We start from the raw sequence: 20,544 nt of genomic DNA on the forward strand, positions 1-20,544 counted from the left end.
AGAGATGATACAGGGAATAAGGTGCTTGTCTTGCATGTGGAACCCCGGTTTTATCCCCAGCACCACAGGGTCCCCTGAACTGAGAGCTACGGATTGGCCTCCTCTGGACAGGTGTGCTGGATAAATGGAGTCACCACTTATGTGGCCTTGTGTGGCCAGCATCTCACTGAGCAAATCTGCCCTGAGACTCTCAACAACCCCTGCAGACTCAGTGCCACATTCCTCTTCCGGGCCGCATCTACATCTTTCGTGGCGATGCTTAAGGGTTTCAGTGTCCTAGTGGGTGTGATGTGGGATTTCATGCTGTTTCTGCTTGCTCTTCCTTAAGGACTAATAATGCTGACTATCCTTCCTTCCTTCCTTCCCTCCCTCCCTCCTTCCTTCCTTTCCTTCTTTCCTCTACCCATCCCACTCTCTCTCTTTCTTTTTTTTTCAATAAAGAGATAAGTATTTATTTCTTGAGGTTCTAAATTCTATTTCTTTTACATTACATAATCCCCCCAGGACCAGCCACCACCAGGCTGAGACCACTCTCCGCACACATGAAGGTACTGGCAGAGGGACAAAGCCACGCGGGTTCCGGGGCCGAGATCTCCAAGCCTACTCGGATTGGGGTCGAGCATTCTCCACCCAGATCCTCCAAATTCCAGTAGGCGGGGGTCACACCCACCAACTGGCCCCCTGGCGCCATGTAATCCCATCAATGGCCAAGACTCAGAGACTATAAAAACCAGCTCCCGGAACTGCGCAGCCGCGACATCTTATTATGACATCTTATCATCTCATTCCTACTTTGGACAAACTGGCAGGCTACCGTATGTAGCCTGCCCACATGGCAGAGTCTGGCAAACTCCCCGTGGCGTACCCAATATGCCAAATACCAGTAACAATGATGGGTCTCATTCTCCTAAAGATCCTTGAATATAATCTCAGGGCTAGGATGAAGGAGACGTTACTGGGGCCTGCTTGAGGCAATCGACGAATAACAGGATGATTTGTGATTTTTTGTGAATCCCTCTATAGAATATAGGAGACTTAACTTCTGCCACTGCCAAGCAGAAATTTTCATCATTAGTGTCCGCACACCAGTCACGTCTTGATAGTCAAGAATGGCAGCTTAATTGCATGTCATTTCTATCAGAACTTAAGACTAACATGCAGGTATACTGATCTCACATCTAATCTTTCTCTCTTTCTCTCCTTCCTTTCTTTCTTCCTGCTTTCGTTCCTACCTTCTCAGCTGTTCTTTGGGCCTTCTCCTGGCTCTCTGCAGACCGATCACCCCTTGGAATGTTTAGGATATTAATGAGGTGCCAGAGACTAATTCCAGGTCAGCCGTGTGCAAACCAAGTGCCCTGCCTCCTGTACTAATCTCCAGCCCCTGCTGAGTGCCTTTTCATGGACCTAGTGGTTATTTATATATCTTCTTTGAAGAGTTTAGTAAAATCTCTTACCCATGAAAAATGTTTTATAATGTGATTAAATATAGCACTGTCCGTAGCACTGTCCCCCTGTTGTTCATCGATTTGCTCAAGCGGGCACCAGTAATGTCTCCATTGTGAGACTTGTTGTTACTGTTTTTGGCGTATCGAATAAATACACCATGGGGAGCTTGCCAGGCTCTGCCGTGTGGGTGGGATACTCTCGGTAACTTGCTGGGCTCTCCAAGATGGATGGAGGAATCCAAACTGGGTTGGCCACATGCAAGGCAAATGCCCTACTCACTGTGCTATCGCTCCAGCAATTAAATATACAATTTAAAAATATATAACTTAGCTTAGAAGGCAGAGAGCATAGTGAGTACTAGAGCCCCAGAAGGTTCTACAAACACCAACAGGAATGACCCCTGGGCACTGAGCCAGGAGTAACCCCCAAACACAGTCACAAACCTGTAAATAAAATTTCAAATTTACCATTTTAGCCATTTGAAGTATATATTTCAGGAGTATTAAGTACATTCAAACTTTTAACACTGCTATTTTTGCCCATTTTTATCTATTTCTTTTTTTCTTTTTTGGCTTTTTGGGTCACACAGGGGTTACTCCTGGCTCTGCACTCAGGAATTACTCCTGGTGGTGCTCAGGAGACCATATGGGGTGCTGGGAATCAAACCCGGGTCAGCTGCATGCAAGGCAAACACCCTACTCACTGTGCTATCACTCCAGCCCCTCTATTTCTTCTTTAAAAAAAAATTATGAGTCACACCTGGTGATGCTCAGGGGCTACTCCCAGCCCAGTGCTCAGGGGACCACATGGTGCCAGAGTCTAAACCCAGGACTCTGACATGCAGAACATGCACTCCAGCCCTTCAAGCCGTCTCCCCCACCCAATGGTGCTGCCTTAATATTCTCGAACAGATTCTTTTTATGCGGAAATGAACTAGCTCTGCTGTCAGTAGCTAAGAACACTGACAGATGCACTAGATTCTGTTAAATACCATCTTTTAAAAATAACAACCTGTCAGACCGGAGACATAGTACAGTGGGTAAGAACAGCCGAATGTGTATCCAAAAAAAAAATCCCAACCAACTAATAAAGTAGCAACCTGTCTACATCACATCTGCTATTCCATATTGGCCTCTGCGCCCTAGTGGGTTTCCTTCCTAAAGCTTCAATCCTCCATCTGTAGCCCACCACAGCTTAGCTAGCCTGGCATCCTGCGTAGCCAGGACCCCTACTTACATGAGTGCGAACAGAGTTGTCTGCAGCCCCTCTAATTATCTGCTGACCCAGTGCAGAGGCAGCAGAGACCCCTCCCTCTCTCCTTCCTGAGCCCTTCCCCCTGCCACTCTGCCATAGCCACATGGGGGCTTCAGAACAAGATCAATGGCCCCTGCAAATCTGTGGATACGCCTCACCGCCACAGGCTTTGCGAAAACTTGGAAGCACAGTACATAGATGCCAGTGAAATGGAATCAAACCTTAAACTGCATTTCCTGCATTTGATTTCTTTTTTTTTTATTATTTCCAAAATCAGATATCTGTGATCCCTGATTTCAACCTTTTTCTCTTTCTGTCCATGTTTTGCAGGGAGAACCTGAAATTGGCGAGCAGGGCAAATTTAAACAGTAAATGTCCGGGGATAATAATTCTATGGGAAATGAATCTCCCAGTGGGGGTTATGAAGTGGTGAAAGAAAGGGAGACTTGGGACTGGAGTGATAGTACAGTGGGTAGTGCGTTTGCCTTGCACGTGGCCAACCCGGGTTGGATCCCTGGCACCCCATATTGTCTGTTAAGCACAGTCAGTAGTAATTCCTGACTGCCGAGCCAGGAATTACTGCACATTGCCAAGTGTGGACCAAAAGCAAAAGAAATAAATAGGCAGTGGGGGGGGGGCGGGGTGACTTCACGGATTCTGTGTTTGAAGCCCAGAGACAGGCTGAAGAATATATATTAGTGGGGGCGGGGGGATATTGGGGTGCTGCTTAGGGGATCAACGATGGAACCAGGGTTCTCCCATGGTTCTTGATGTGTGAGCTTCTGCCTTGGTGTGATCTGATGTTTTATGTTTCTGGATTTTGGTTTGTTTGGGGGCTGTACCGAGTGGTGCTCGGGGCTTCCTCTTGGCTCTACACCCAGAGATCACTCCTGGCGGAACTCAGGGGCCATATAGGGGTACCAGGGATAATAGGCCGTGTCAGCTGTGTGAAAGGCAAGCATCCTGCCCACTGTATTGTATAATCTCCAGCCCCATTATCTGATTTTTTTATCTGATTTTTAAAAAAGAATTTTTTTTTCTTCATTTTGGGTCACACCTGGTGATGCACAAGGGTTCCTCATGGCTCATGCACTCAGGAATTATTCCTGGCGGTACTCGGGGGACCATGTGGGATGAATGCTGGGACTCAAACCCGGGTCCACCACGTGCAAGGCAAACGCCCTACCCCCTGTACTATCCCTCCAGCCCCCTGATTTTGTAAAAGTACATTTTCATTCACTCCTTTCTCTCTCTCTCCCCCCCTCTTCCCACTTGACCCTCTTTCTTCATCTTTTATTTTTCCCTCTCTCTACACACAGACACAGTTAATTCATCCGGTGCCCCAAGAAACCGTGTTCTGGCCAGGATGTGTCTCATCAGTCCAGAGCATGTCCTGCTTGTGTGAAGCCTTGGGTTAGGTAACTACTAGCGCCAAACCCAGATCAAACCAAAGCAACACAGAACTGGGAGTCAGCACGAAGGATACCGTAGGAGCCCCTGAGCACAGCAAGGGGTCACTCTGCCCGCAAAGGAGCATTAACAACTTAGCCCAGAGGCTCACAAAAGTTCATGATGCACAGCTAAGAACCTCCACGACCATTAGGAAACAGCCTCCTTCTGGCGCTTCGAAGAAGGCCCGAAAAACTGACCTCACAGCCCCTTCTCCTTGATGGGAGATGAGTAAGGAGGATCCAAGTTACAACAGGAGTCCAGGGACTAAGAAACCAAATGAGGCTAAACAATTAATTTTAGATCAAATACAAAGTCAGCAGAGGGAAATAAACACCAAACTAATATTTCAAAAACAATTGGGAATTTGACAAGGAAATTACTCCTGGTGTCCATTAGAATAAAAACAGACGCCATTATTCTGTCTACTTGAAATGATGATGTATTGATCTCAGATGGATCCATTAGCCATGGAGAGATGCTCTCGAGTCTCTGGGGGTGTTACTCAGTCGAGGCACCAGGCCATATCACAGTACCACAGATATTTAAAAACCAAGTAACACATTGAAAGTTGAGACAGAAAGCTACTTTTAATCATTACTCTTAAGTCCTTGCCAAAAACGCACTTACTGGGAAGGACCCCACATATCTTAAATACATGTGGCGCTTTTGAAGTTTTATAAAAACGAGCAAAAACCTTACTCAAACAAAATAAAAACAAGCTAAAGCTTTTTTCTTAGAACTGTATTTAGAACTATCATGATTTTAAATTGATTCAATTGTTGCATTAAAGATGAAGAAAAAAAAAAGGAACCATAAAAGTTTCTTTCAAAAATCTTTTTTTTATCCAACATGTAAGGAAAATAAGGTAACAATGGAGTACTTTTCCTATGTTACGAAATACTTTCAGGGAACAAAAAGACAGTATAGGGGATAAGATACTTGCCTAGCATGTAGTCAACTGGGTTCATTCTTCAGCATCGCATGTGGTTCCTGAGCTCGCAAAAGTAATCCCTGAACACAGAGGCAGGAGTAAGCCCTGAGCACTGCCTAATGTGGCCCCAAAGATAAAGAATAAATTCAAAGTGTTCAATTTTTGTTTTGTTTTGTTTTGTTTTGTTTTGGGGCCATACCCGGCTATGCTCAGGGCTTACTCCTGGCCCTGCATTTAGAAGTCACTCCTGGTGGTGCTCCAGGGACCATGTGGAATGCTGGGAATCATGCAAGGTAAGCACCCTACCGCTGTAGTATCTCTCGGGTCCAGCGTTCAGTCTATTCTATCCCCAAGTTCCAAAAGGCTCTACGTGGTAGCTTTTGAAGAGGAAACTTTTAATAACTAGAAATGACAAACAGGAGTGCACAAGTCTTAAGGAAGTAGCTCAATGACTTTTCACAAAGGAACCCCAATAATTGTACAGATAAAGAAAGAGAACACGGGGCCAGAGAGACAGTACAGTGGGTTGCAGTGCTTGGGGACTACTCCTGGCTTGGTGCTCTGGGAACCATGTGTTTGGGGGGATTAAACGTAGGGCTCTCACTTGCACTCTTGCAAAATGCAAAACTTGCACCCCAACCCTTTGAGTTATCTCCTACAAGCTTTGACCAAGCTCTATAACCCAAAACTTCCTTTCCTTTTTTGTTTTGTTTTTGCAATTGAGCCATCCCCAGGCATGCTCGGGGCTTATTCCTGGCTCTGTGCTCAAAGATCTCTGGAAACCAGGCTTGAGAGACAGTACAAGGAGTAAGTTGCTTGCCTTGCACATGGTCAACCTGAATTCAACCCCCAGCACTAGATATGGTTTTCTGAGCACTACCAGAAGTGAGGGCTGGAGCGATAGCACAGCGGTAGGGCGTTTGCCTTACAAGCGGCCAACATGGCCGACCCGAGTTCGATTCCTCCGCCCGCCCCTCTCGGAGAGCCCGGCAAGCTACTGAGAGTATTTCGCCCACACGGCAGAGCCTGGCAAGCTCCCCGTGACATATTCGATATGCCAAACACAGTAACAACAAGTCTCATGATTTAGACGTTACTGGGCCCGCTCGAACAAATCGATGAACAACGGGAGGACTGTGACTGTGACTGTGACCAGAAGTGAATGCTAAGCACAGAGCCAGGAGTAAGCCCCAAAGCACAACAAACAATCCGGGATCAGCTGTTCTCAAGGCAACTACTAAACCCATAAACCCCTGTACTGTTTCTTCATCCTACGTTTTTAATACTAATATTTTATTACCCTTATTTATATTGTAAACTTAGTAGTGATGCTGCTTTGTTCACTTTTTTTTTCTTTTTGGGTAACACCCAGCGATGCTCAGGGGTTACTCCTGGCTCATGCACTCAGGAATCACTCCTGGCGGTGTTCGGGGGACCATATGGGATGCTGGGAATCGAACCTGTGTTGGCCATGTTGGTTGCGTGCAAGGCAAACGCCCTACCCGCTGTACTATCGCTCCAGCCCACTGCTTTGTTCATTCTTGACAACGGTTACTTTGTTTATTTAGAGGTTTGTCACCCCCTCCCACTCCCACCCCTACACTGGTTGGTGGTCAGAGGCTACTCCTGGCTCTGTGCTCAGGGATCACACCTGGTAGCCCTCAGGGGACCATACACAGTCATGGAGATCTAACTAAGAAGGCCATGCACACGGCAAATGCCCTACGCCTATACTCCTTATACTCTCTCTTTCTCTCTCTCTCTCTCTCTCTCTCTCACACACACACACACACACACACACACACAACACTAGTTACTTTTGCACTTGCATTTTGGATTTGATAAGCCTCCTTGAGGGGGTTATCAGTTGCAGTGTTTCTGTGTGGGAGGGATAATGGGGAATAATGGTAGGAGCAGGATAATTAGGATAACGATAATGCTCTCTTCATCAGGATTCTCTGTTCATCAGGGAGCTGCTTTCACAAATGTTCACTTTGTGAAAATTTACTGAGCTATTTACTTAATAATGAGTGATTTTTTTTTGTTATGTATATATGCTTCAATAGAAATCAACTTCTCCCCAAGTCTCTATTCAGAAAAGACATCTGCACTCCGATGCTCAATGCTATTCACAATAGCCCAAATCTGGAAACAACTCAAGTGCCAAGAACTGAGGAGTGGATAAAGGAGCTACGGCACTGCAGGGGGACAGTGAGGAGCAGAAGCGCGGACTCGAGACAGGATCTCTGAGTGACCCATTCTCGGAGGTGGGCGAGATGAACAGGTCATAAATCAAAGTTTCCACCAGAACAGAGCAGAAGAGCCAGACCCATGTCATGTGGTCGTTTGAGCAGGGACAGAACTAGAAAATGTCTACATGGAACTTAAAACAGAATGCATTAATCACTGATTACAGGGGCCAGAGCAATAGGACAACGGGTAGGGAGTTTGCCTTGCATATGGCCAGACATCATTGAGAATGATCCCTGAGTGCAGAGCCAGAAGAAATCCTTGAGCACCACTGAGTGTGACCCCCTCCACCCCCCCCCCCAAAATCACTGGCACAGCGGGTAGGGCGTTTACCTTGCACATGGCCAACTCAGGTTCGATTCCTCCATCCCTCTCAAAGAGCCCGGCAAGCTACGAAGGGTATCCCGCCCCCACAGCAGAGCCTAGGAGGCTCCCCGTGGCATATTTGATATGCCAAAAACAGTAAGAACAAGTCTCACAATGGAGACATTACTGGTGCCCGCTCGAGCAAATCGATGAACAATGAGAGGACAGTGCTACAGTGCTACAGATTATACCAAGCATTACAGATGTTAGTAACCATTGTGTATGTCCGATGAGAAAACTGTTCTCATAGAATCGGTGTCTCCTGTCTCTAACCTAAGTAAGCTCTGTGCAAAGTGTATTTGTGACTCGACCTATATTGGCATCAGCCATGTTGAATCTGCTTGCATAATTAGGGCTAGCTCGCTCTCATCTCTCACTTGTGTGTGCCTGATTCTTGGTCGGATTTCTGTAACAGTTCATACACACAGTGGAATGCTACTCAGCTATAGGAAAAGATGAAATCACTGAATTGGCTGCTATGTGGATGGTTCTAGAGCATATCATGGTGGGTGAAGAAGAGGGACAGAAAACAATAATCTCCCTCATATAAGGAATATAAAGAAACAGAGTAAAGAAACACATTCCCAAAGGCAACTGAAACAAAACTGGTCTTTAGTAGGAAGCTTATTGAAGAATTACTCCGGTGGAGGCGGGGGAAGAATTATTCCAGGAGGTGCTCAGGGGACCACATGTAGTGACAAGGATCAAATCTGGGTCTGCAGCATGCAAGGCAAGTACCCTAACCACTGTGTCTTGGGCCTCTGCCTAAAACTTAAAAAATAAATAAATACATATAAACTTCAAAAAATAAATTAGTTCCAATGTAAAAAGAAATTGAAGGGGCTGGAGTGATAGTACAGCAGGTAGGGCATTTGTCTTACATATGGCTGACCAGGGTTCAATTCCCAGCATCCCATATGGTCCCCCAAGTATTACAGGGAGTAATTCCTGAGTGCAGAGCCAGGAGTAACCCCTAAGCATCGGTGGGTGTGACCCAAAAAGAGAAGAAAGAAAGAAAGAAAGAAAGAAAGAAAGAAAGAGAGAGAGAAAGAGAGAGGCTGGAGAGATAGTACAGGGGTTAAGGTCCTTGCTTTCCCTGTGGAGGACCCTGGTTCAATTCCCACCACCACATATGGTCTTGTGAGCACTGCAAGTGTGACCCCTGAGCACATGGCCAGGAGTAAGCCCTGAGCAATGCTGGGTGTGGTTCAGCCTCTCATTGGCCCCCCAAAAGAACTTAAAATCATCCCTGTGACATAGCATGTTTGCAAATGTTAGGTATTATTGTTTATTATTGCAAAACCTTCAAAGATTGCTTTAGAATAGAGAAAAGTACATGGGGGATAAATCCAGATACTCCTGTGGACCCATATGTAAAGACTATCACACACTCCTGAGGGTGACATCAAAGATAAAGAGAGGCCAAGGGCCGGGGAGAGGGTGCAAACGGAGCCCCTGCTTTGTCTGACAGCACATGGTCCCCCAACCACAGTCAGGAGGGGGCCCCAGAAGAAAACAGAAATATAGGCCAGCCTGCCCTGGAGCAGTGATGCCAGCTTGAACCATTTCCTTTCAATCTGAGTCTCCATTCCCTCATCTGAAGATAGAGGCTAATATGCCTACCTGCGAGGGTGACGGATACACGTCGGGCCCTTGGCACACTCCCCCGGCATCCAGCTGGTGCTGAGTCAATGAGTCAAGCTGTTGCTGACAGCTGATGTTTCACACTCAGTGCCCCAGCTGGTGACTGAGGAAGTCAGCACCCTGGAGGGGCGGGTGAATGGAACCAGGAACTCCGAGTTCCCTGGGGAACTTCAAGAACCTGAGAAAGGCAGAGACCAGGAGAGGGCCCCGTGGGCATGGTCTGTGGCGGCTGCGCGCACAACCACAAAAGAAGTCACTGGAATGGACAGTCCCGCGGGCAGCAGGGCACGTGCTGCTCTGACTCCACAGGCCCCAGAGAAAAACTCCCAACATGGTGACCACAGTGTGGAAAGTGAGGACAAGGACCAGGACACATGTCCCCAGTGCGCTGCCCAACTCCTCCTGCATCCAGGCACCCCACGGGCTCCGGGCTTCCAGAGATTCAAGAGAATGCAGAAGACATATTTCCATGCACAGAGAGGGTGGGGTGGGGGTACTGCACTAAGAGCCCCTGCTAAGCTTTTCACGGGGATGCGGGCACACATCAATGGCGCGTTCACTCTCGAGCACCCAGGCCTGGAAATCTGTAGGCCATTACTGAGCAGTTTCTCCAATCCACTGAACCCAAATCCCAGAGAAGAACCGTGCCACGTGGTCACTCAGTTCGATGCCAACTGATCTTGGGTCCCTCTGCCATCTGCTTGCCCCAAAGAAGCCACCCCTCAAAGGCCACACAGGACACTTGTGCCCCAGCCCACCCCTGTGTGCAGAGGGTCTGGGGAGGGCCCCGTGGGCATGGTCTGTGAGAGCAAGGTAGACTTCTGCTCTAGGAGCCCCGGGTCCCCCAAATAGTAACAGTCATGGCCCCACGCCCCCTGAGGTTCAGCGACAATGGTGGCCCTAGGCTCACAGCCTATGCCAACCATGGGAAGAGATACTGCTCCCTCAGACCTGACATTTTTTTTCTTTTTGGGTCACACCCAGTGATGCTCAGGGATTACTCCTGGCTCTGCACTCAGTAATCACTCCTTGCGGTGCTCGGGGAACCATATGGGATGCTCAGAATCAAACCCGGGTCGGTCACGTGCAAGGCAAATGCCCTACCAGCTGTGCTATCACTCCAGCCCCCTGACACTTTCTTTGTCCCAGTTCAAGGGGTGTCTGGAAGTGACCGAGTCCTTGCTCAGGGCTCCTTCCACTCTCCTTCCGTAGTGGACACTTCGTGAGCACATGTGCTGCCCCAGGACATCCAGAAAACACAGAGTATCTGGGCTCAGTGACCCTCCCCGGGAGCAGACAGGTAGGGTGGCATTTCTTAGAAACCGCTGATCACTGCTGTTTTCTCCTGTTTGCACTGCTGTTTACATGTGCGATGCACAAGGGTTACTCCTGGCTTTGCACTCAGGAATTACTCCTACTGGTGCTCAGGGGACCATGTGGGATGCTGGGAACCAAACCCAGGTCGGCCGCATGCAAGACAAACGTCCTACCCGCTGTGCTATTGCTCCAGACCCCTACATGTGCTTTTTTGGTCTTAGGACCATACCTGGTGCTCAGAGCTTACCCCTGGCTCTGTGCTCAAGGATCACTCTTGGCGGGGCTTAGGGGACGGTACTCAGTGTTGGGGATGGAACTGAGTTGGCTGCAAGCCAAACAGGGCCCCCTCCCACCATCTCTGGTTCCCGATTACATATGCGCTTATGATAGAATCATGAAAGGGAAAGGGGCCGGCTGGGTCAGGAGCTGCAGTTGAGAACCCTTGTTGGTTCCTATGTCCGCTCCCACCAGGGAACACCCAGGGCGCTGGCTCTCCCGGCTGGCTCTCCCAGCTGTACCTGGACACCAGGAAGCCGCTGTCCCCTGGGAAAGCGACAGGCTTGAGGATTTCACGGGACTTGTGCAACAGATAGAGGCCCTCCCAAAGCTTTACCCAAAGCTCTTCTGTTCCTTTTCTTTCTATTTGTCTTTGAGCCACACCCCATAGTGCTCAGGGCTTGTTCCTGGCTCTGGGCTCACTCACAGATCCTGGTGGGGCTCTGGGGACCAGAAGGGGTGCCAGGGATTGAACCCAGGTTGGCCACGGGCAAGGCAAGAGTCCTGTACTATCTCTCTGGCTGAGGGCTTGCATTTCAAATTAAATTACTCAACACTGCAACCAGGAACATCTTGCAAAGTTATTTCAAAATACCTCGGGAAGCACATGAGCTGCTCTTACAGTACAAAGTTCTGAACACATCACAGCTTCCAAGTTGTGTTTAAACAATGTTGCCTGTTGCATTGGGGGAGGAAATTTATCCAGTGACAGTGCCAGGGCAGGGAACACAGGTTACATGCCTCCAGCTTTTTAGCATGCTCTGCGCCTGTTTCTGTGGCTCAGGCTTGAGGGAGCAACAGACAATACCGGATTTAAGGGTTGAGTCAGTTCGCTGGACTAGAGTCTCCGCAACTCTGGAACAGCTGTGAAGTCCAAGGTGGCCCCGGGTCCCGGGTGATGTCTAGGAATTTGTGGTCAGAGGAATTCACCAAAGTTATCTTTGCACAACAGCTGCAATGCCTCAGGCGCTTCCAGCTGGTCAGGTTTCTGCAGGGAAGTGCCAGCTGAGAGTCTGTGTGTATATGCGTGCGTGTGTGTGTGTGTGTGTGTGTCTGTGTGTATGTATCTATTTGTATGTATGTGTGTATCTGTGTGTCTATGTATCTGTGTATATGTGTGTATGTGTGTGTGTCTGTGTATCTCTGCCTGTGTGTGTCTGTATGTATGTGTGTGTCTGTGTGTCTATGTGTCTGTGTGTATGTGTGTATCTGTGTATCTCTGTATGTATGTATCTGTGTATGTGTGTTTGTGTGTATGTGTCTATGTGTCTATGTGTTTGTGTGTATGTGTATGTGAGTGTCTGTATGTGTGTCAGTGTGTATGCATGTGTGTGTCTGTGTATGTGTGTATGTGTGTGTCAGAGTATCTATGTTTATGTGTCTGTGTTTGTGTGTATGAGTATGTGAGTGTGTGTATGTGTCTGTGTGTATGTCTGTGTGTCTCTGTGTGTATGTGTGTGTCTGTGTGTGTATGTGTGTGTGTCTGTGTATCTCTGTATGTGTGTATCTGTGTATATGTGTCTATGTGTATGTGTCTATGTGTCTGTGTGTGTATGTGAGTGTCTGTGTCTGTGTGTATGTGTGCGTCTGTGTATGTGTCTTTGTGTGTATATGAGTGTGTGTATGTGTGTGTGTGTGTGTGTGTGTGTGTGTTCAAACCCTCTGAGCCAGCAAACATTCTCTAAGAGTTGAGACTGCAGCTGAGATGACGCCCTCAGGGCAGGTGTCTTAAGGTGAGAAGAGGCAGGTCCCAGTCTCCCACACCCCTCCAGGAGCTGTGAGCTCACTTTCTTCTCACTCACCTGCATCTTTCCTGAGTCCCCCTAATGTCCTGGACCACAGACAGCAGAGCTTGCAGTTTGTGTGTGTGTGGGGGGGGGGGGAGGGGGGAGGGAAGGAGTACCTGGTTTTAAAAGGTAGGTAGTGGATAAGGCGCTTGCCTTGCATGCTGCTGACCTGGGTTTGATCCCTGCCACCCCATATGGTTTCCTGACCTCTGCCAGGAGTGATCCCTGAGCACGGAGCCAGGAGTAAGCCCTAAGCACAACTAGGGTGGCTCAAAAACTTCCAAAAAATCAAGAAATGTACAGAAAGGGCATTCGTATAGGTAAAGGCTGCACTTGAAATATGCTGCCGGGTCCGAATGCCCAGGAGTGGGGCACGCCCACCAACCTGCCCACCAGCTGGCAGTGAAAGGAGCCAGGAAACTGCTGTGTGCTTGGGGTGGGGCTCGGGTTCACCCCATCCTGGCTCCACCTGGTCCTGCCAGGATTGGGAGAAGCATGATCTGAAGGCAGGTGGAGTGTGAGGGGCCCAGGGAGCTCCCTAGGTGGTCAGTGGGGGGGTCTTCACACCTGTCCTCCCCCGGCTCACCTCTGGATGGACACAGGTTCAAGTTCTGCCCAAGACCTCCCTGAGGCAGCTCACCACTGCCCCCAGGCGCTCCGAAGGGGGTCTGTGAGTTTTCATACACAAATCACCTTTGCATCATTAGATTTACTACCCTCCCCCACTTCCAGCTCCCAAAACATGTGGGCTTGCAAGGCTACACATCTGTGTTATTGCTGTTTTTGGAGTGGGGAGCTTTCTGGGTCACATGTGGCCATGCTCAGGGGTTAGTTACCCCTGGCTCTGCACTCAGGAATTACTGCCTCGGGGGACCATATCGGATGCCAGTAGGGCGCCAGCAAAGCAAACGCTCTATGCACCGTACTATCCACAGGGCCCCAAAGCGGCACAAATCCTGGAGATGAACAGAGCTGGGGAGATTTAAGAAGGATGGAGGCAAGTTTCCTGATCCTCCTGCGCTCTGCTCTGCCCGCAGGGGCTTTGGTTAATACCAAACCCAGCCCACAGCCCAAGGCTCAACAGAAAGGACAAGATGCTCCCATCAGAGCTGCCACGGGTGGGTGGGGGACCAAAACACCTCCGGGGCCTTGGATGCAGCGCCCCTGCTGAGCACCCCGGCACCCCGGGGTGCCCTAGGATAGGTGTCCGACCCACACCAAAGGGGGCACCCCACCTAGACGGTGAGAGCCCCGCCTCCTCCACCGACACCTGCCCAGCCAAGAACCAGAAAGCACCCAGGTGGGCTGGCCCGGGCATTTCCGGTTCCACTGCCCTCCAGCCCAGCACTGACTCCCGACTTCTCTCCGGGGAGTCAAGGACAAAGACTCTGGTTGCTGTCGGGCCCGTTTCTGCGCCCCCGGTGCCTGGGACCACAGTACCCTTTGAGCACTTTTATGGGGGCCCTAAAACTTTACAGCCGGCTCCGACCCCGCCCCCGCGCTGGGAGCCCTTTGCTCGGCGCCGGCTCCTCGCCCCCTTCCAGAAACGCGCCCGCCCGGCCGGGCTGCACCGGCTGCAGGAGATTTGCCTCTGCGCTCTCCGGGCAGACATCACCCCGCGGAAGCCTGGTCAGCACCCCTCCTGACAGCCGATGTCCTCCTTGGACAGGCAAACACGGGAGAAAACCAGCAACGCGTCCGCCGCGGCGTGGCCGGGACGGTGCCCAGGCCAGGGTCGCCCCCAGCAACTCCTTACCCGAGTTCCATAGTCGCCTGGCGCGCGCCCGGCCCGGGCCCCAGCCGCCTCGGACGCAGGGACTCCTCTCCCGGAGGCCAGCGGACAATCGGGCCCATTATAGCCCGTGAAAGGGTGGCCCTCAGGAAAATCTAGGAGGCCGGTCAGCGCCAGCCCCAGGGGCGGGGGCTCGCGGTGTCAGGGACAGTGGGAGCCAATGACCGGCCTCCCGCGGCTCTGTTGGCTGAAGGTGTTGGATTTCATTGTCAAGGAGGGAGGAGGAGCTCGAGGAGCACCGCAGGGCCAGGGCAGGGTCCTCCTCTTCAAGGCCCAACAGGAGGAACGGGGGTTCAAGGGCCCGGGGAGATAGCATTGCAGGTAAGACCTTGCCTTGCATGCAGCCGACTAGCCACCCCATATGGTCCCCTAAACATCCCAGGAAAGATTCCTGAGAGCAGAGCCAGGAGGAACCCCTGAGCATCACCAAGGTGTTACCCCAAAACCAATTAAAAGCAATAATAAGAAAGAGCAAATAAAAAGCAGAACTCTGGACTTTCCCACTGTTCAAAATTTTCCCTGGCCAAGTGCCGTTGCAAATGGTAAAGTAGAAAGTGAATAAAACAGATTATGATGATTTTTTTTTTTTGCTTTGCTTTTTGGGTCACACCCCGTGTGACCTGGCTCTGCACTCAGGAATTGTTCCTGGCGGTGCTTGGGGGACCATGTGGGTTGTCGAGGATTGAACCTGGGTCGGCCCCTAGCAGGGAGGAAGCCCTGCATGATGTCCTATCACTTTGGCCTCAATTATGATGATCTTTGCCTGCACTGTAGGCTTGGCATTACACTATAATAGAATAATAATATTATTATATCAGTATACTTTGGGCTGGAGCGATAGCACAGCGGTAGGGCGTTCGCCTTACAAGCGGCCAACATGGCCGACCCGAGTTCGATTCCTCCGCCCCTCTCGGAGAGCCCGGCAAGCTACCGAGAGTATTCGATATGCCAGACACAGTAACAACAAAGTCTCCAATGGAGACGTTACTGGGCCCGCTCGAGCAAATCGACGATCAACGGGAGGGCCTTTACCTTTTTTTACCTTACCAGTATACTTTGGGCTGGAGTGATAGCACAGTGGGTAGGTCTTTTGCCTTGCATGTGGCCGACCCAACCGACCCAGGTCCGATTCCTCCGCCCCTCTCTGAGAGCCCGGCAAGCTACAGAGAATATGTCGCCCGCATGGCAAAGCCTAGCAAGCTACCCGTGACGTATTCGATATGCTAAACACAGTAACAAGAAGTCTCACACTGGAGACATTACTGGGCCCACTCGAGCAAATCGATGAACAACGGGAGGACAGTGACAGTGAAAAAGAAAGAAAGAAAGAAAGAAAGAAAGAAAGAAAGAAAGAAAGAAAGAAAGAGGGTTTAAGATGGAGGGTGGCATCATGGCATTTGGGGGCCGGAAAGAAAGCTCAGCGATCTGTGTGTGTGCTTTGCATGCCAGAGCTCCGGGTTCAACCCTGGTACCACCTGTCTGATGTCCCTCCCAGCACAGCCAAAAGTTAGCCTTGGGCTCTGGCCCGCTGTGATACAGAAACCAAAGAAGAAAAGAAAAATGGCAGGAAATAAAAAAGAGTAAGAAAGAAAAAGAAAGAGGAAAAAAGAAAGGAAAGAAGGAAGGAAGGAAGGAAGGAAGGAAGGAAGGAAGGAAGGAAGGAAGGATTTCAAGGAACAGTATGCCTAGCTCAGACTTTAAATCTAGACAGCTCATGCACAAACAATATGTGCTAACCTACACGTGGCTGCTTAAAATCAATATTATCAGGTGTAAATCAAGCATGTGCTCAAACCCTTTAGAGCCATCTCCTCAGTCCATCTTTTCATTTTTGATGTCAAGTGTGAGTAATACCTGTATCACCTACAGTGTGTTGTATCATGTAAGACGATACTGTCGTAGATTCTGATAGATGATTCAGTTGTAAACAGACCTGGAAACTTATAGCATTACAGAGCTGCACCACTGAGATATTTCTTTCCCTTATAATTTTTGGTTTGTTTTAACTTTTGGGGGGGACCACACCCAGTGCTGCTCCTTGCAGTAAATAGGGGACCATATGGAATGCCGGGGATCGAACCCAGGTCAACTGCCTGTGTGCAAGACAAGCGCCCTACCCACTGCACTATCTCTCCGGCTCCTCCCTTATCATTTTTCCCCCTTCTGGTTTTGGGGCTACACCCAGCAGCGCTCAGGAAGCACTCCTAGCTCGGCTTGTGATTTATTCCCAACAAAGCTCAGCGCACTATGCAATACAGTGTTGTAGATTGAACCCCAGACTCAGAATGCAGAGCCTTGAGCCAGCCCCATGAGCTGTCTGCTCAGCTTCCTTCTGAAGGATCTTTAGACATTTTCTTCTCTGAAGCTTCCTTATGACAAGCTTACACAACATAATACATCACAAATCACAATCACAAATCATCCTGTTATTCGTCGATTGCCTCGAGCAGGCCCCAGTAACGTCTCTTTCATCCTAGACCTGAGATTATATTCAAGGCTCTTTAGGAGAATGAGACCCATCATTGTTACTGGTATTTGGCATATTGGGTACGCCACGGGGAGTTTGCCAGAGTCTGGCAAACTCCCCGTGACATAATACATGCAACATACAAAATACGAACTAATTGACTTTATATGATAGGAAGGGGTTAGATAACCTCCAAGGCAAACAACATAATCAACAGCTCTGAAAGCTGAGGAGTCCGGGGAAGTTGGCGGGGCAGGATCCTGGGACAAGTGTGCAGGATCTAGATTAGGGCAATAGTTCTGCAGCTGGCAAATGACTTCGAGAGTGTTGTAAACTATACCAATCAATATTAATAATGAGTAATACAAAAATATCTGATCAAGAAGCCTTCTGATCAACAGCAGGTTACTAGTAAAGTTTGCGGAGAGTCAGAAGTTACAAGTTACAGGGATGGAGGGAGGTTGGCATAAATTGGTTGGGTGTGGCACAGTTAACGTGCATGCCCGAAGCATCAGTATCGTTGTTGTAAATAATGATACCTCCGGGGCCAGGGCATAGTACAATGGGTAGGGTGCTTGCCTTGCATATGGCCCAGGTTCAATTCCCAGCATCCCATGTGGTGCCCCATGCTCTCCAAAAGTGATTCCTGAGTACAAAGTCAGAAATAATCCCTGAGCCCTGCCATATGTGACCCAAAAATAATTTTAAAAAATAACAATGAGGGGCTGGAGTGATAGCTCAGCGGGTAGGGCATTTGCCTTACACGTGGCTGACCTGGGTTCAATTCCCAGCATCCCATATGGTCCTCTGAGTACCACCAGGAGTAATTCCTGAGTGCAGAGCCAGAAGTAACCCCTGTGCATTACCGGGTATGATCCAAAAGAAAAAACAAAACAAAACAAAAAAACAATGATACCTCAGTAACAAAAATAACTTTTTTTTTTATGCTTGCTGTGTCACACCCAGCAATGCTCAGGGGTTACTCCTGGCTCTGCACTCAGGAATTACTTCTGGCGGAGCTCGGGGGACCATATGAGATGCTGGGAATCGAATCCGGGTTGGCCATGTGTGTGCAAGGCAAACACCCTACCCACTGTGCTATTGCTCCAGCCCCCAAAAAACAACTTTTGAAAAGCAAAAATCAGTAAGACTGAATTATACAAAAATCTTTTAGACTTCCAAAGGGAGGGTCTGGAGTGATAGTGCAGTGGGTAGGGCATTTGCCTTGCACACGGCCAATCTGGGTTTGAGCCCCAGCATCCCGCATGGTTCCCCAAGCACATCCAGGAATAATTTCTGAGTGCAGAGTCAGGAATATGCCTGAGTGTCACCAAGTTAGACCCCAAAACCAAACCCCAAAAAATAGACTTCAAAGGAGAGCAATGTAGCTCTCTTTCTATTGGGCAAGGACTGGGTGACTGGGGAGACACACACAAATCAGGGAAGAAACAAAACCAACCTGTTGAACTTGTAAAGTTTTATTTTGAGAAAACAACCACAGAACTTGAGAAATTGAGATTTCTAGATAATCTCATTTTTCAGAGGGAAATTCAATACCCTGAAAAGTGAAATGCTTTGGGGCTGGAGACACAGAGGGTGAGGGGTTGTCATGCACATGGCCAACCTGGGTTGATCCCCAGCACTGCCTAGGGCCCCCTGAGCCCCACCAGGAGTGATCCCTGAGAACAGAGCCTGGAGTAAGTCCTACGCACAGCAAGGAGTGGTCCAAAAACCAAAACCAAACAAACAAAACTCCAAAATTGAAATGACTTGGCCCAGAGTAATATAGGGAGACAGTGGTGGAACCAGGACACGGATTCAAAGCCCTGAACTGCTAGTCCAGAGTTCTCTCTACTACTCTACACACAGATAACTAAGAAACTCACCTTAGTTAATCTTTGACTAGGTAGATGTCTAATTCCGTCCCTCTGAGGGATTATTCCTGTTCTCTGGAAACCTCGATTATAATGGCCTACAAATGATATTCACATTTCACAGCGTTTGCTACTTCTTTCATTGTGTATTTTATTAAAAACCAGTAAGGACGAGATTCACAGGCTGCAACCTAGAAAGGACTAGATTTGGACTTCATTTGAATACAGGTGAGCTTTTGGGAAATTGTACCAGGAAATGGACTGAAGATAAAGAGGAAACTGTGAAAACAGAAGACGTTGCCAGGAATTTCATTGTTCAGGAAACACAACTAGGGCTGGAGAAATAGTACAAGGGTTGAGGGTCTTGCCTTGCCTGTAGCCAGCCCTGGTTTGATCTCTGGTACGAAGAGATCCCAGAGCACAGCCAGGAGTGACTCTCCAGCGCGGAACTGAGAGTTGTACCTGTGAGCACCACCGAGTGTAGCCTACCGCCTCCTCCCACACCATCCCCCTGCCAAAATAAACAAATAAATAACACAACCAGTAGCACTAACGTCCAGTTGCCTGACATATCCTGATTTACTTCCAGGTCTCTTTATTTCTCAACAATCCCCTCCTGGTTCTAATCTACTGCTATTATAAAAATAATACACAAAATAACTACAGAGGCAATGTATATTCTTTTTTTTTTTAATTGTGGATCTAAATGTGGCAGTGCTCATGGCTTACTCCTGGACCTATACTCAAGGATCACTCCTGACAGTGCTCAAGGAACTATATGGGGGTGCCAGGGATCAAACCTAAGTCAGCCATGTAGAAGGCAAGTGCCCTACCCACCATGCTCTCTCTCTAGCCCAGTGTCTGTGTTTTTAAAAAGAAGGGGAATGGTCTCCTGAGAGCCGCCAAAATGATTCCTGAGTGCAGACCCTGCACATGGCTGGGTGTGGCCCCAAAAACTAAACAAAAAGACAAAAGAAGATGACATCACTACTTCCTAAATTTCAAACCATTAGACACTGCAATTCAGAAAATGACCGTATGTTCATTGAGATGCTCTCATTCCATTAAAATGTTACCCTTGATCCAAAACAGCTACCTCTTAGTCACCCCTTCTTGGCAACTTAAAGCTTCAATTACCCAGAAGCAGAGTTTAACCCAACCCTTCTGAAAAGTCAGAGTCCCAATTAATGACACTCACAATCCCCCGGGGCACTCTTTATCAAGCCCCCAATTCGGCAACATCCAAAATACTGTACTGGAGGTAAAACATTAATTTTTCTACTGATATTTTAAAATATATACATATATTTTTACACAAAAAAACTATTTTTATGTCAAGAGTTCATGTAACATAAGGCTTTGGTGTATTGAATAAAGTTACTAGGAGCTAAAAGGATAGTATCGAGGGTAGGTTCCATCCCAATACCCCATATGGTCTCCTGAGCCCTCTAGGTGTGATGCTTGAAAGTAGAGCTAGGAAAAAGCCCTGAGTACCACTGGCTGTGGCCCCAAACCATATATATATATATATATATTATATATATATATACACATATATCACAATCACAATCATCCTGTTGTTTGTCGATTACCTCAAGCAGGCACCAGTAACATCTCCTTCATCCTAGATTTTAAAAAGTGCCATATTCAAGGCTCTTTCAGGTTTAGGAGAATGAGACCTATCATTG

The 20,544-nt window shown here is 48.5% G+C and overlaps 1 protein-coding gene and 1 pseudogene across 7 annotated transcripts in view; both read right to left on the minus strand.

The window, feature by feature from the left end:
* Nucleotides 1–20,544, minus strand: part of TRIM2 (tripartite motif containing 2) — a 154,212-nt gene that overhangs the window by 95,908 nt on the left and 37,760 nt on the right. The window contains exon 1 of one of the 7 annotated variants that reach the window (XM_056119197.1): nt 14,480–14,609. The exons of 5 other annotated variants lie outside the window; for them this stretch is intronic. The gene's annotated coding sequence lies outside the window, so the exon portion shown is untranslated. Of the gene's footprint in view, nt 1–14,479; nt 14,610–20,544 lie in introns of those variants that run through there. One more of the 7 variants, XM_056119190.1, reaches the window with a different exon arrangement.
* Nucleotides 1,074–1,186, minus strand: LOC130028457 (uncharacterized; annotated as a pseudogene).

This window comes from Sorex fumeus, unplaced genomic scaffold (assembly GCF_029834395.1).
Source record: "Sorex fumeus unplaced genomic scaffold, SorFum_2.1 ptg000039l, whole genome shotgun sequence".
Classification (NCBI taxonomy): Eukaryota; Metazoa; Chordata; class Mammalia; order Eulipotyphla; family Soricidae; genus Sorex; species Sorex fumeus.